Below are 17,832 nucleotides of genomic sequence, written 5' to 3'. Positions count from 1 at the left end.
GAAATGAATGCTCTACAACCCATTGCTTAGTACTTATTTTTCGATGCATTGTTGTTGAGTGATAAGCCCTGAAATTGGTAAAGTTGAAGAGAACTGCCTTTTCAAAGATTTTACACTTTCAAAAATAAATATCTCGGGAACTGAAGACAAAACTTTATTATTATGGAGTATTGGTCAGCTTGAATACAAAAATTTGCCTTAAAGCCCTATAGTATTTTACAAGGTGGTCCAAAACCTCTAATTTTCGCTTTTTTTCTAGTTTCCTGTGATTTTCGCCAAATCGAGCCATCGAACAGAAAAATCACTCTTGCATTTTATTTCAGACTAGCAGGTAACCCGTGCTCTGCAAGGGTCTGATTAAAAATCTGACAAACTGGGAACTCCACTTACTGAAATCTTGAAGAATTTGAAATAGGCCTAGAAACATCCTCGGTAAATTAAGAATCTATATTATGCAAAATTTCAAGTTTTTCAGTCCAGTAGTTTGGATGTCGTGAGATGTGAATTTCCTATCCCGTCCGTGTATAAGCTTATTCTTCTCTTTATTATATTATAGATGGCACAATTTCGAAATTTCAAATAAAGTGAAATGATTCGGACCACATAGATTTCTAGGTACGCCCGATAATTGCCTCGCATATTTGACCAGTTAGTTCCATGAAACCACCGGTTGGTGGTAGTTTATTACTTAAGTGCGCATTGTGGAGCATTTTTTTTTAACGGCTTCACACCTGTAGAGTGAATCTTGTACTAAATCAACGGTGTTGAAGTCATAAATTTTGTAACTGCGTGCGTGGACGCTGAGTGTACACCAGACTGATTGACTCACTACAAGATTCAATACAATTGTCGGAATCGCAGGAGGCCTAAACGCTCGCTCACCCTTGATTCTTCTTATGACAGATTGTATGGTGATGAAATTTTTATAAGTAGTGTAGCGGACGCTAAACACTGAATACGGATACCTTAAAATTATTACCTGTGAAGAATGAGCATACAAAATCATACAAGTCGAGCAAAAATCCCGATGTAGATAATTTACGGGACTGCGTCTCTAATAAGTTCCGAAGATTAAGATAGGGTACAAGGACCAGATATCGTTTGGAATATATTTCGAGAACAGAGTCTTGTCGGGTTTTAAGCTCTATTGTAGGAAATTATATGATCTCTGGCTGCATCTGCTGTACAATTGATGTGTTCGCTCCTAAGTCGAGGTTGGTAACAGATAAAAGCTGATATATGAGCAGGTAAGGACAAAGAATAAATATCTCGATCTGACCCCACTCGCTACATCCACTTAGACCTGTTCCAATATCCAGCTTAATTCAATTATTTCAATGATCGTATTCGATCGGTTCTTGATGATATAGAACGTATCAGACACAATAATTGACAGGCTTAAGAAATAATCGAACTCAGAAAACGAATTAACAAAATTGAAATATATTATAATAAAAATATGATCTCACAGTGCAGATTCAGAATATAATTTACAGATTGAAAGTGGTTTAACATTAACAAAAATGATTAGTGATTTTCTTGTACTTGCATGATACCATGCGTGATTCGACAGAATTTTACAATTGATAAAATTTAACAGTTTTGAAAAAATAGTGAAAAATGAATTATAAAATGTTTTTAAAATGCTCGGGGATCGTGGTTCTGGCAGCGGAGGATAGTTAATCAACTACAAGTTCGTATAAATTCAATATTGAACAAATTCTAGGCTCTTAATAACTAATAAGCGCTTGTCGGCGTGGCCAATAATTTAACGAAGAAAAAATTTATGTTTTCTGCACTGTAATATTTTTCGAAGCGTAGATTGGGGCCCCTTTAAACTTATAACTCACGTGAAATTCCTTGGTGGACGTGGTTTTCTTCTTTGGATCAGAATCGTTTGGTCGGCAGCAATCCAGGCTTCAGTCTCAGCACGTGGGGAATTTTAATTTAAATATCTCCTTCACCAAATTAATTAAGGGATAATTTAACTTTAAACTTTTAATTTATCGATTGATGAACATAGATTTACGAATAACAAATAGAATAGCCTAAAAATATTGGCTCACAAATAAAACATATAAAATCGAACGAGAATTTTTTACGAATAGGTCTTGGTAACTATAAAGAGATCTGAACGGTGAGGATTTCAACATTTTATTTTTTATTCGAAATTCTTGGTCCTTTATTGATAGTTTTTTTTAATTTTTAGAAATGATATTATACCTTGCATGAAACTGGCATGACATTTGACAATACTTTGAATCAGTCAGCTGTGTTCGAGCTGCTTTAAACATCTGATCGGTAGTAAACAAAGTGTAACCTCAAAATTCAATGAGCAATTCATAAATAATTCGTGCTTTATTTGCAGAATAATTATAATTTTATTAAATAATTTTCTAGAAAATATTCAGTACAGAACGGTACTCTTATCTAATATACAGTTACTGATAAGTAAGTTTTATTGCTCGGTTGCTAACTACTCCTTTAGCAAATTCTTTCCTTTTAAGAAGGTTAATCACAATTTTCCTCTCTTCTCATGAGGTCTATTTGAAAAATTCATCACACAAAAGCCCCCAGGATATTTTAAATAGGTAATTGGGAGACGAGTCGAAACGATGACTATTTGAAAAATCCGATATTGTGATGAATACACCATTTCATCTCCTTACTTCTACAAAAACTCCACACTTAACACTAAAAACGATATATCGTGCACTTTTGGCTATGAGAAAAATAACTAATTGATTGTTCCTTTCATTGGATACAATCTAAATATAATAATTAATGAGGTCTCTTTGGATCCTTCATTAAAACAACTCCACAACTTCCATTCACGGGTGGCTTATGAGCAGACCCATAACTATAACAAATATACAAAATTCAACATATTATCCTCTTAGGATTCAAACAGTATTTGCAACAAATATAGATTTTCATCATCTTTCCTGATTATTATAAGTTTCGACTCTTTGTTTTGGCTTTTACATAAATTGGGTGAGGGTGTGATTTAACTTCAGTGACTTGATAATTGACTACCATTTGACTTGAGCAATTTCTTTTTTACGCTTAGTACATTGTGTACAAACAGGGTTACACTTGAAGTGATTTTTGACTTTTATCAATGTTGGTTACAAATACTATGATTTCAAGGTTATATTCATTGATTTGAATTACAATTCATGATCTTTTGATGCAACAATAATAAATTTCACATTTGGAAGTAAGAATTTCATTTTTTTTTGAGCTTTTTAGAGATACATTTATATGACATAGAACATGCACATTTCGTGCAATTTAACATAAATATATATTTTTGGTTGCGTTTTTTACTTATAATTTCACATTAAATAATAGGTTACAATAATTAATAACAATATTGCTTTGATTCCATTAAAATTGACTCTATGATCTTGCACACATTGGTTGGTGTGACGAAGAAAATTATCGAACAGGCTTTGGCTCTGAATAGATTTTTCTATCGATTCTGTATTTCGAGGTTAGATTTACACATTTTTTCAAATAAACTTTGTTTATTTTCTTTCCTCCTATTCACTACTAACTTCATCTTATTTCTAATTCACAATTATTTTCTGTTGATAATACAATTTTTGTTTTTGTTTTCCAGTTGGGCGAGTATAACTAGGCGATTGTTTCTGTGATGACTATGACACGAGGTGGATGGCTTGATCAGGTTGGTAATTTTTAGAGTTGTTTTGTAGTTTCATTTTCTTGACTTAGAGTTGATAATAATTTCTTCATTTGATGTGGATTGTTGATATTTCCTTATTAGCTGAGATGCGGCGAAGTTAAGGTTATGTTGATTAGGCTGCAGTAAAAGATGCCAGTCTGCAAAGATGTGATTCAATGGGTAGGCTGTGACTATGAAGAAGTTTGATAGTTGATGTATTCTACAAATGTAGTTTCCAGTTAATTGAAAAATTATTTCTTCCTTAAGCCCCCATCTAAATTTTGATTTTGGTATTATTCAAGGTCCAATTCCGATTTGTGACTATCTGTTTTACTAAACTTTGCTTAAAACGAATGTGCCGGCGAAGTAGGTAGATCTCTTCAGCCAATGATGTCTTTCCTTGTTGACCGGTGACATGTAGTTTGATCTTTTTAAACCTTACATGCCGGTGGTGTCCGTGGGGTTTTCCAAATAATCTTTTTCTTTTCTGCATGGTGGTGTACAGTCGGCTTGGTTTTAACCGGACATGACTGCGGTGTGGATAGATTCTTCCTGAGACTATTTTTCTTTTTTCTTGCATGTTGGTACAATGTTTGATGTGGGATTTCAGCCTTATATGACGGCGGTGTAAATGAACTCTATTAGTTGGTTTTCTTCTTTGCCGTATTTTAATCCTTCTTGTTTGTTGTTTTGATTCATAGGTTCCCGGTTTTTGTTGTGACTTTGATTTGTGGTGGGTTTTTGTTTTATTTCTATTGTTTAGTGGACTATCTTCATGAATGCTGGGTTTATATGTTGCAGGCGCTGTCCTCGGTGGACGGACTGTGATGTGGGCGGTCGGCGGTCCGGGCTGCTCTTCTACTCGGCGGGGCAACGTCCTGGGACTCCTGGTAGTCGGCGCGCGGTGGTATGGGCTGTCCCTCTATGCCATTGATGACGTCCTCGGCTCGGCGGATGATGTCGTTCGGCTCCTCTCGGTGCTCTGCAGGGTATGGCTCGACTTCAGCCTTGACATTTTTGGTAGGTTGGTCTTCCATACATGTATCACGTCTGCTTGCTTGTTTGACTTTCACCTCCTTCATTGCATCCTTCTCCACATGTACATGTTCCTTTAGGCTGACTTTGATGTTAATTGTTTTTGTATGCATATCTTGGGATATCCTATCTAATCGATTATTGGTTTCCAAAATTGATTTATCGAGACACTCAGCTAATTTTTTGATGGTATTATCAGTATCATGGAATGCTCTGTCCATTCGCTGACTCAACTTCTCCAAACCCTGTTCATTTACCTTCTTTGCCTCTTGGATTTCCTTTTTTAATTCTTCCTTTGTTCGTTTGTTGTCTTTCTCTATTTCTTGAATTTCCTTCTTTAACTCTTCCTTTGTTGCTGAAGAACTTTGTTTTATTGCTTCATTTGTTTGTTTGTTTCCTTTCTCTATCTTACTGGTTATTGCTTCCAGGAAGGCGTCCATATCTATTGCGGGAGCGGGCGTATGGCTAACGGTCATCTGCTGGTTATTCATCCGAGCAATGATGCGAGAAATGGGAGTTCCTGTTTCTGGGGCGTCGTCGTCCGTATGCTCTCCCGATGTTTTGTCCTCCGGCTCTTGGGCTGCCAACGGATCTTCCACTAGAATGCAGCTCACCTCCACCTGTGTCGACGACAAGTCATCCAGTATATGTGGATGGAAATCGGTGGATGCGGTGGCAGATGCGGATGGCGGTGAGCGATCGGGTGAGCTGTCCTCGGGGTCCGATAGACTTGGATTGACCGGGTCGTTTCCTGCCATGGTTTGCGAAAAAATAACGCGACGAAAAGGTGTAGTGAATAAAAAACGTGAAAGTGTTGATGTGATATACAAAATAATTGAATAAAAGATCCAAGTGAAATTGTTGTAGTTTCACAATGAATGAAATACAGAAAAGTGATTTAGCAATGTGTTTAGTGGTGAAGTGAAACAAATTAGCAATATCGTTAACATGAAACAATAATAACATAAAGGATACACAATGGATAATTATGCGGTAACGCAGGTACGCCTCTTATAATTATTATTATTATTATTATAAATATTTTACTCTTATAAGTTCTTGCCGCAACTCTATATATAGGGCTAGTATTCTTCGCAAAATTTTATATGAAAGCAGCAGTGTTCTGCTTGAATTATTCCGCAATATATCCGTGATTTAATTTTACTTCCCTCTTTATGCTTTAAAAACTTTAGAAAAATGTAAATAACTTCAATCCTCTTTTCTATAAAATTTTTATAAATTGTTTTGGTATAAACCTAATGTTTTTAAAATTAATATGACCTTTCTTGTGGTATTTCTTATACCTATGACTTATAATATGACCAATTTTCGAATAACACAATAATGAAATTCCGAGTTCGATTTTTTCTCTAAAAAATTCATCAATCGATGAATTTCTTTGCTGTTTAAAAATTGTGTATGGCACGTCTTGCTATTTTATATAACAGTGAACAGTTAATATTAAATTCGAAGAAATTCACAACCATGAATTTTTCAAAAAACTTTCCCGTTGTCAGCGCTATAGTATACAGCAATTAGTCATTTCTTTTGTGTTTGAAAATGAATGTTGAATCAACGATAAATTTAGGACTAAATCTGACTGATGGTACGTGATTTTGAACTGCCCTTACTAGCCGAGAACAATGAGCTGTAGTACAAGAAATTCTTATCATTGTGTGAAAATTCACGAGATTTTGAAATTCTGATCCTAGAAATTTTGTTACTTATGCGCGCCTATCCTCTAGGAAATAATGGTATCAAGTGCATCTAACGGGTGGTTTTGATAGTAGAAGAGCTCAGAGGTCTATATCATTGTGCAGAATCTTTAGTTGGAAATCGGATGTTTCTCGAAATGCAAGGGGCATTGCTTCCAGGTGCACCTGATAATCCGTCTGAGATAGAATGGTTCACCTGATCTCACGCTGGAGAGCATAAGATTCCGCCAAGAGCTTTATTGATTCTTAGATTTAGATTGTGGAAATTTTTAGATATTATTGTCGATGAAAAGCGGAAATTCCTTTAATTCTTGTATATCTGAAAATTTTATTCTTTTCTGGAAAAATAGGACTAGGAGGTCAACTTTTTATTGTTCAATACCCCATAACAGTTATCACATGAAAAAATTAGTGTGTTCAGAGTTTTTTCGAGCAAAAAGTACTTGGTGACTGTACTACTTATTCAGTGCTCCTTCTGAAAAGTGATTAGGCTATTAACTCACACCAAGGGAGATACTGAAGGGTGAGATTTGGGTTCGTAAACAATAGACAATGCAAAGCTAATAAGAATAGCTCTTGATGTTCATGATGCATGATTGAGGAATAAATATGGATTCAATAGATTATTATTCAGAAAAAAATAAAGAAATTGAAACTAATCTCTACTTGAGAGATTATTGATTACTATGCCTTGAGAGATTATTTCGAAGTAATTATTTATAATCTTCTGGCTAATTTGACAATGAAATGAATCACAGTGTATTTCTATTTGTGTGGTTTATTCGATACGAATGACGCGTATAAACTTGACGCGGAAAAATCAGATTAAAAGGAAAAATGGGATTTGAGCATGATATAAGGGAATCTTTTGAAATCTCTCTACGAAATTTTTTCAACCCTTTTACAGAACATTTTTATTTTATCACAATTTTAAATATGAGTTAATCCTGAAACGTCTTGAATTGAACTGTTCATGGTATTACTGTGAATTATCAGGGTGAATCTCTATTTAATCACATTCCCTACATAATGATAGCATTGTTAGTGAGGACAGAAACAACGAATTGAAACAGCAATTTGGTATTGCGCAACAAATTATTGGAAAGCTATTGGATTTTTTGCAGGGTGTTAGTATACATAGTACATAGCCGGAAACCAGAGTTTCCATGTCTACACCGCATAACCGTTTGCTTACCCCCCTATTAAATAGAGAATTTAATTTGGTTTTAAATTGTGAACCAGGGTTCTCCCACTCATGTGAATTGAATTCAATTGAAAATGAATAGTTTTTTTCTTGATTCATGCTTCCTTGTCAGTACCCATGCTTCACTTCCGTAAGTCAAAGTAGGTACCGTCATGAGTCAAGAATACAGTCAGCAGAAATGTGATTCCTAAGACAAGTCAAAGGATGCACAAGAGAGGATCGGATTCGTAATGGAAATATGAGGAGAGAATGTGATGTTAAACCAGTGTAGAGTTCGATAGAAATATACAGAAATAAGTGTGGTCAGATCATGTCCTTAGAATGCCACAAGACCGTCTCCCATTAAATGACCTACTCCACAAGCAAATGGGCAGAAGAAGTATTGGTAGACCAAGGAAGAAATGGACGCCGGAACAGGCTTGAAAAGCCCAATCCATGACGAAGATGATAAATAGTTTTGAAATTAGATAGGTAAAATTGAAGAAGCCCAAGATTTCAAGAAATTCATCCTCTCTTCACAGTTAGTCTTCACTAACTAGATATTGATCAGATAAAAATGAGATAAGATAAATAGAAATAGAGAGAGGAAGATAGAAATAGAGATATAAATAAGTGTTTGATATTGAATTGCGGGGAATTCATCCTCTATAATGTACATGAAAGGAAGAATCATGGTACTCTATTTGAGATCAAATGCAATACTCTATCATCAAGGGCTTCCAAGGTGAATGTCATTGAAACAGAGAAAAAAAACACTTCTAATAATAGTTTTACAAAACACCTGTTAGATATTAAAATATTCAACGGAATTAACATGGACAGCTCGAGAATTTTACACTTCAATTTTAATTATTTTTCAAGACGTGTCTCTTAATTCAAGAAAGTCTGGATGAATAGGGATTTGTTAAATTGTATAAATAAGCGTGATATGCTCTTCAAGGAATGGAAAATAACAAACTCGAATATTTATAGGATTGAATATGATAGATATAGGAATTGGTTGAATTTGAAAATAATGAAAGAAAAACAATTTTATTCCAAGCGTAGATGCGAAGGTAATAGATGTAATATGAGAAGAATATGGGGGTTTGTTAATGGCTTCTTGGGAACCGTTAGGAGTAAATCGATAGAAATAGTTATTTGTGCAACTAGTGCGCAAAGTGACAGTTTGCTGCACCGAAAGAAACGTTTATGCACAAGCCGTAGCGAGTGCGGAATAATGGTTTCTTGAGTGCAGCAAACGAACTTTGCGCACGTATTTCACATTAAATTTTTCCTACAGTTACCATTGAATATGAAAAGTGGGTAATTATGGGTAAAATTCCCTGAAATCCATCGAATGTTTTTCTGTGTAATTTTATTATTAATAAAAACCTTTATCTATTTAAAATTTGATAATAATTATTATTAAATTATAATGATTAGTAATTCAATTGGAAATTTATCTGACTGCTTGAAGGGAGTTTATCCTATGTAAGCATTGAAATGACTATAATCAAGGCACATAATGGCAAGGCAATGCCGTTCTCCATTTCATTTTTACAATTGATTATAAATAAAATGATCAAATCCCACAGTATACTTAATCTTATGAAAGTTTCTGTTGTCTGATCCATCCATAAAGATGGTGAATTCTCCAATTCTAAGAACTTTAGACCAACCGCCCTATTAGCATCTTTTGAAAAAAATTCGAATAATATATTGCCGAGAGAATGAATTCATTCCTACACAAGCATAATATCTATCATCAATGATTTTCAATATGGTTTTATGGAAGGGTTAGGTACAAATAAATTGTTGTCAAATTTTTCTAATAATTATATATATGGTAACTTGAAGGATAATGCTGATAACCTTTGTCTTTTTATAGATTTTTCAAAAGCCATATAGTGTTGGTATAAGAGGACCTGTACTCAGGTTATTTGAAAGCTGTCTGGAGAATGGAAAATGTTTTGTTAAAATTGAGAGGACTTCGAAGGTGGGAGTGCCTCAAGGTTCAGTCCTGGGACCTTTGCTGTTTTTACTCTACACAAATGGATAACCTAGATATCTGATTCACTGTAAGGTTTTTATAAGATGATATTTTGTTGATCTCCTCTCATAAGTCGTTAGATGTGGCCAAAACCCGGTTACAACATGATACCAATACTCTAGCTAAATGGTCTCATAATGATTGTTCAAATATAAATGTTACAAAAACCAAGGTTCTACATATAACCTCATCCTACATGAAAAGACTTAGGAAACCCAGAATTAAGCACCATTGCTGTGAATGTTTCCAACTGCCAGGAGCAAGTAATTATCATATGTACAAGAGCTTGTCAGTTCATATCGAATTGTATAAATTATAAGTATTTGAAGTAACAGTTGACAGTCATTTTTCGTTGTGATATTCATATAAAAAATGTTTGTAATGGACTGAAACAGGTATTGGCCAAAATGTATCATATAAAAGATTGAATACCCAATAAAGCGAAGAGGATGATGTATATAGCCTTGGGAGAGTCTGTTATGAGATATGGATTGCAAGGTTGGGGATTTGCTAGCAATGTTTATCTTAGGGGAATATCTTCGGTACAGAGGAAGATTTTACGTTTGGTCAGGCTTTGAATATAAAAGGTATATTTCTGTTTACTTTGATTTTTCTATATTTAGAAAAATATTTCTGTTTATTCAAACGAAACTGTTTAAAATAAATTGTTTATTTCTGTTTATATTTAAAGTATATTTCTGTTTACTCTGATTACTTCACATAAAATTATTCTAGTTATGAAAGTTAATTGATATGATTAAAGGAATAAGAGGTATGTTGTACCATTTACTTAGAATAATTTAGCCAGAAACACCTTAATCTACATTCTACCAAAAACTTTCAATGATTTACCCGATAATTGTGCTGATTTTGTTAATATGCGCCTGTTGAAAAGAAATTCAAAGATTTGGTTGAATAATTACACTTCAGATGTAACATAATGTAATTAATTATCAATGTATTGTATTGTTGTAATTATTAACTCTCTGTTCTATTTTTTGTATGTAAGTTCAGGTTGACTATAATATATTATAACACTTTTGAGATTTTTGAGAGCTGAGCCAACAATTAATTAATATCATGATAATTTCAACTGTTAAGTAAATTCTGTAAGTAATTTTAACAGTGTAATAAACTGATAAGTGAATATTCAACTGTTAAGTAAAAATAAAGTTCACTCATATATGTATATTTATATTCGAATTTACATGTTTTGTAAATGGTACCTTGTCAAGCAGCCTCTTTGAGGTTCGCGTGAGGTAGCTTATTTATTCAATAGACGTTTTTTCTATCCCATTCCATTCTATTCTAGAGGTAGTACTACTACTTAAATGAGCATCTAGCGCCGAAGATACAGAGCGCCGATTGATTTTATTCTATTGGAAATTTTATAATTCAAAAAAATAACAGATTGACTTCACTTGTTCAAGAACAAATAAATTTCGCATGTGAAAGCTGGTTCTGGATTTTTTTTTATGTATCCAGATAATATATTGAAAAATCAGAACTACTTGCTGGCACACCCCTCTTCCATGTCTATATTGACTGGATTATAGGTGAATGAAGGTGGTAAGCACCATTTACCACCCTTATCCAAAAATGTTACATAAGGATGGCCACTAACGGTTGAACATGATGATAAACATGCATGATACACAGTCATTGTTGCGTCACCACAGCTATGATCACAGGGAAACTCTTCGAGCCAAATTTTCTCAGGTTAGGTTCTTGTATCTAGGATTTTTGTTTAATTTTTTTCGCTGCTCTATTTGAGCTTTGATTATTTTTCTTTCATTATAATTTGTTATTTTCCAGTGGTTTATTTATTGTTATTTATCGTTTATTATATGGTGGATGAATCTCGCTTGTTGTGAACATGCATGACATGCCGTTAGCAGCCAGTCTAATACATGGAATCCCAGTTCATTATACATTAGAAAATCTTTGACCTGTGGAACGAGTTGAGTGACACTTATAACCGTTATCCATGTTAAAGTATCATTTCCCTCAAAAAATGTTTATCATCACCTATATACACATACCCATTCGCAATATCCTTCATTCAAGACCTGAAATCTTGACTGATATGAATTATTTTAAAAGTTTATACAGTAGGAATCTCCATGAATACTAACTGAGAAATAAATCCACTGGTATTACTCCTGAATAGATTCAAATGTGTATTTGGAGAATGATTACCGAAGTCTTGATCATAGTGGATCTTCAGTAAATCTTTCAGAACTAACATTTTTTGCCTGTTTCTCCTCATCTGATCTCTTTTGTTTCCGTTTCCTTAAATATCTTGTTTTTTAAATATTTTCCATCCGTACTTCATTCCTCATTATGAAAGATAATATATTTTTCAGTCAGGAGGTTGACAAACGTTGTCAAAAGCACACGAGGTCGTAAAGTGCTGCGGCCTGACGGTCAAAAATAGAACTACTGGGTGTCAAGCATCCAGTCCAATAAGAGTACTGTGCGCCGTTCTGACTAAACAGAGTACTGCTATCGTAAGCAACAGTGACTAGTTGATAGACAAGCATGAGCTCACAACAGGATTGACGTTATGCATTCAAATACCTCCCCCAACCCAGAAAACTATTCAGGGAGCTCCCATTGGATGCGCGCGTTTTGATTGAAGACGAGGAAAACATTCATTACTGACATAATTGACCATTCGAATCGTACGAAACATCAATAATGGCAATCTCATAATTAATTGCAACGCATGTTCTAATTAATTGCTTCGCTCTCTGCTGAATTATTATTAGTCTATTATTTCCCAAATGCATCGCAACTCGTGATTCTGTAAAAATAGTTTTCCGCTTATCTGCCAGTCATATTCTTCATTCGCCATTTACGGATTATGCTCTCCACTAATCAATTCCACTTATTATTCATTAGTGTTCGCCACAAAATAGCCATTCAAAAATGAATTCATTGTATGTTATGCACTTATTCTGAATGTTTGTAGAGATTGTAAATTATGTATAATCAGATGAAGTTCAATCCTGATGATTGAAAATGGATCCTATTCTAATAAAATTGGCATAAATTGCATGTATTGATTTTTTTAACTGACCAAACGAAGTGAGGTCCATGTTTTCACTCGATTTGCTTTTGTGTCTGTATATTTTTTTATCTGTCCGTAACGCGATTACGGCCAAACGTGTTGATAGAATTAGATGAGATTTGACAGGAATATTCCTTTTTCAACTGGGCGTCGATGTATACACAAAGTTTTTTATTTTTACTTTCCTTGCCCTATTGCCATAGGTAAGGAAAGTATTGCTTTCCAAAAAAAATTAAGGTACCCTAATTTCAAGTTTTCTATACGTTTCAAGGCTCCCTGAGTTCAAAAACATGATTTTTGGGTGTTGGTCTGTGTGTGAGTATGTGTGTGTGAGTGTGTGTATGTGTGTGTGTGTATATGTGTGTGTGTATGTGTGTATGTCTGTGAACACGATAACTCCATTCCTAATTAACCTTTTGACTTGAAATTTTAAACTTAAGGTTCTTATACCATAAGGATCCGACAATAAGAAATTCAATAAAATTCAATTCAAGATGGCGGATAATTACTAAAAAACCATGTTTTTCACGTTTTTCTCGAAAACGGCTCTAACGATTTTGTTCAAATTCATACCATGGATAGCTATTTATAATCCCTATCAACTGACATGAGTCTCATTTCTGGGAAAATTCCAGGAGCTCCGTAATATTGTTGAGAAAAATGGCGGATAATGACTAAAAAACCATGTTTTTCACGGTTTTCTCGAAAACGGCTCTAACGATTTTCTTCAAATTCATACCCTGTATAGTTATTTACCAGCTCTATCAATTGGCATGAGTCTTTTTTCTGGGAAAATAATGGGGGGTCCACCCCATCCTTGAGAAATAGACTTTGTAACCTCCTTCTCGTGCATGAGGTAGGTAGGTGGAGCAGTTTATAAAAAGAACACAGTCATAGTCAAGATATTTCATTTGTAGAACAGCTGTTTTGACGACTTTAAAAGAAAAATCATCGAATTTCACAATTTACACAAAGGAAAATGTACTATTTAAAAAGGAAAACAATTATATACACACATATACAGTAGTCTGATCGTAGTTGCAAATATGTTGCCGCCAATCGTCATTATGTTATTCCCCTAAATTATTATTGTTTAAGAATGAGACTTACAGTTCAATGTGCAAGAAAAGTTGTGTGAGTGTAGTACCACACCAGATTTTTTTGAAATTTTGCCTTGTAAGGATAATATGAAAAGAAAAGGAATTCCTCCATACTCTGATATCTCTCTCTCTCTCTCTCTCTCCTCTCTCTATATATATATATATATATATAATATATATATATATATATATATATATATATAATCTACTTTGAATATTAGATCAATCAGTCTATAGAACTATTCCTGATCAATCAGCTGACAAGTGGATTATTCATTGCATGCATTACACAGATGTCTGGCCGTGTCTATTTTTGTAAGGTAGGGTTTCAAATTTTTCATGATGCGTGCCCATCAGTATCAATATTCTCACATTTGAAAAACAAATTTAATAGGAGATTGGAAATGAAATGGAAAATAATAAAATCATTTGAATAATGCTGAAGAAATTAATAATATTCTTGATTGAAAAAAATTAATTTGAATAGTTTAAAAATATTTTTATCAGATGGAAAGATTATCACGAAACTGGATACAAATTCCAACGTGAACTGAATCTATTAACATGAGTGAGTTTTTGATCTTGGAGATAACAAATAACAGTTTTTAAGAGTAAAAATTATGATTCAACTGTGAATTGTGATTCAACTGAATCAACTAGAACAGGTGACATCAGATACTTGTGGATGAGAAAACTGCATTAGGTCTACTGTTCACAGAACAACTAGTATTAATTGATTTAATTTTTTTTATTACTTTTAAAATCCAATGTTTCTCATTATTCACCGAGCGAAGTGAGGTCTAAGATTCAAATCGACGGTTTTGCATTTCTGTTTATTTTTATGTTCCGCATTTACAGCGAAACGCAGCAATAGATTTTCATGAAATTTGACAGATATGTTCATGTTCTTTTTTGAATTTCGCGTCGACGTATACTCAAGTTTTTTTGTAAATTTTGAATTTCAAGGACAATAAATAAAGAAAAGGAGTCTCCTTTAAACGCCAATATTACCGTAAAGATCAGACTATAATATTATTAATCATAAATCAGTTTTCGAGTGGTCATTGCATGCAACTAGTAGTTCTGTGGACAGTAGACCTCGCGAAGTTATAAACCACACTCTCCTCTAATACTGTCCATCAGAGTAAATTCTGTCATGCGGGCGTGATATCGGTGTATAAACGACTAATGGCTGTTTGGGTTGTTGTATCGACAATGGTAATAATTTGATGTAAACAGTTATGCTACTATCATCAAAAGCTTACCGAGTTGAAAGCAGAGAAAAGTCGGGGAAAATACTATGCTACTTCAAGTTATCAATCGCATGCCTCAATGCATGCAATTAATAGTCCACACAACAGCTGTCTTTCCACTAAGTTACATTGAGATATTGAATTGCATGCGTCATCGCATGCGATTCATAATAATCCACTCGACAGCTGATTTATGATGGATAATTCTATAGTCTGATTTTTACTCTAATATTGGCGTTCGAAGGAGACTCCTTTCCCTTTTGTATTATCCTTAAAATACAAAATTTCCAAAAACCGTAAGTATACGACGAAGCGAAATTCAAAAAGGAACATGAACATATCTGTCAAATTTCATGAAAATCTTTTGCTGCGTTTGCGGAACATAAATATAAACATATGAACATAAAAAGAAAAGCAAAACCGTCGACATGAATCTTAGACCTCAGTTCGCTCGGTCAATTAATATCTCAATGTAACTTTTGTAAAAATTAGCTCGTGTGGACTATTAATTGCATGCATCATCGCATACAATCTAAAATAACACAGTATTTTCTCTCGACCTTCATCTGTTTGTATATCACAACTACATTTCACGCCAATATTCCAAGAGTGGTAAATCTTATTTCAATAAGAGTTACATTCACATTTAGATTTTTTAGGATCAATATTATCTCTCTTCGGAGTTTCCTTTTCTACATCAAGTACCTCGTTCATTGTATCCCATGTCTTTCCATCGTTACCCTTATTTTACTCAAATTTATGTCTATGGTAGTTTTCTTCAGGTTCTTTCAGCTGCATATCCAATGAATTTCTTCTATAGCGAGAAAATAATTTTTCTAGTTTATTATTTCAAGGTTGCTTTATAGTTGAAGTGCATTTTATTCCTAGTTTCGAGAGCTCTGGGGTGATCCAACTTTTCAGTGGTCTATTTCTGTGTGATGTTCTGACTTCTTTGCTATTGATTGGTGTTGCATCTTGTAGTATGAATCATATCATTCATCCATTGTATATTTCAAATTGAAAATCATAACATGAAATTGTTGAATGGAGCAAGGTTTGGTCAAGATGAAAATGAGATCAAGTGAAAGTACCCTTCATCAGTGACACCCCTCAATGGTAAAGAGGCATGGATTCCTCTCACCATTCTTTATTCCATATCATTCATCTACAGATATAAAAAAATCATCGATTTTGTAGAAATAACTCGATAATAAGGTTATCGATGGAAATAACTCATAAAATTCAAAGAATTGTATTCAGTCAAGTTGAAAAAGCTGTATGATTTGGTAATAACGTTGAATTTTCTGCAGGTCTATGAGTTATGTGGTCGATAATATAGCTTCCCTCATCATGGGAATAGAGAAATTTCTAATTGAGAAAAATCTGGCTTCCCATAGATTTTCCAGCAAGTAAGTCATAATATACTTAATACTTATGAAATCTATGAATTATAAAAACAAAAATGAACAGCATAGGGATATGTAAGAGAGAGAATGTGAGAATAATTTGGTAAACTGTATGAAGACAATGTGTATTGATGGCAGATAGCGATGTCCATAACTGTCAGACCAGGAGCCAGAGATGATTTTTAAATCCCCAGATGCAGGCTCAGTGTATCTCGTTTCAGCTTCTCAGAATGAAACGTTTCAAACCCCTGCTGGCTCCCTTTTCTGCCCTTCCAATGAAATTATTTTTTCTTTGAGTTTTTCAGAGAATGGTTTGGTAATAAATTCCTTTTATTTTACAAAAGATTTGAAAATTTGAGTGAATAGGATAAAAATTATCAAGCCATCTCAGGAATTTATAACTTAATAGTTCATATAACAATAGTTCCATCCAATGAGTGGAGAAAAAATGATGATGATTGATTATGTGAATTATGGGATTGAAATCTGTTCTTGAAGTAGCATTATGTATATTGTGTATTTCTCCATCTCCATCAGATTGGTTCCAATGTATAAGTTAGTGCTCAAACTCATATGAATAAAACCTAATGACTTCAATTCTGATTGGGTATATTATTTAGTTCCAATTTCAAGCGAATCGAACTTGATCACTATAGTTTCGATAGACTCTATCAATTCATTACAGCGATTCAGTTCAGCAATATTCAAATCGACATCAGTGAATATCATCAAGTCGCGATTTGAAAAATGAGCACGCCATACACCATCGACATCGCAGTCTGCTCTGATCGTTATTAAATATTCGCGGCAAATGTTCAATTTGATATGCATGCAGCTGATGGGTTCTCAAGTTTGAATAATTTATCGCGATGAGCGCAATCTCTGGCTGTTTTGAGAATAGCACGCTGGCAATTTTGTGTCGAAGAACAGCCGTTTCGAAAGTTAGTTTGCACGATGAAATAGTCTGGCAAAGTCGATTTAAGTCTGCGCGCGGATCCAAGAAGATGCTCAATTTCCTTCCACGCGATGACGTTTCCATCAGCGCTGCTAAAAGTAAAGTTGGCGCCAAATAAGGTTGAAGAGGAGGAACAGGAAGATGACGTCGATGAAGAAAGAGAGGAAATAGATGGTTTGATGTGAGGAGGCGGGGTGGGGGGTAAGTGAGATATTGTGAGAGTGACGATGACGAGACGACGACGATCTGTAGCTCGCTGTCAGGATTAGTGCGAGGATTGATTTAGTCTGTTAGTTTATTAATCGATGGGAGTTTTGTTAATCGAATCGGATTAGGGGCGCTCGTATCGGCGTCGGCTCTGATTTAAGTCA

The sequence above is a fragment of the Nilaparvata lugens genome, chromosome 1, assembly GCF_014356525.2.
Source record: "Nilaparvata lugens isolate BPH chromosome 1, ASM1435652v1, whole genome shotgun sequence".
Taxonomy (NCBI): Eukaryota; Metazoa; Arthropoda; class Insecta; order Hemiptera; family Delphacidae; genus Nilaparvata; species Nilaparvata lugens.
This window is presented reverse-complemented; position numbering follows the sequence as displayed.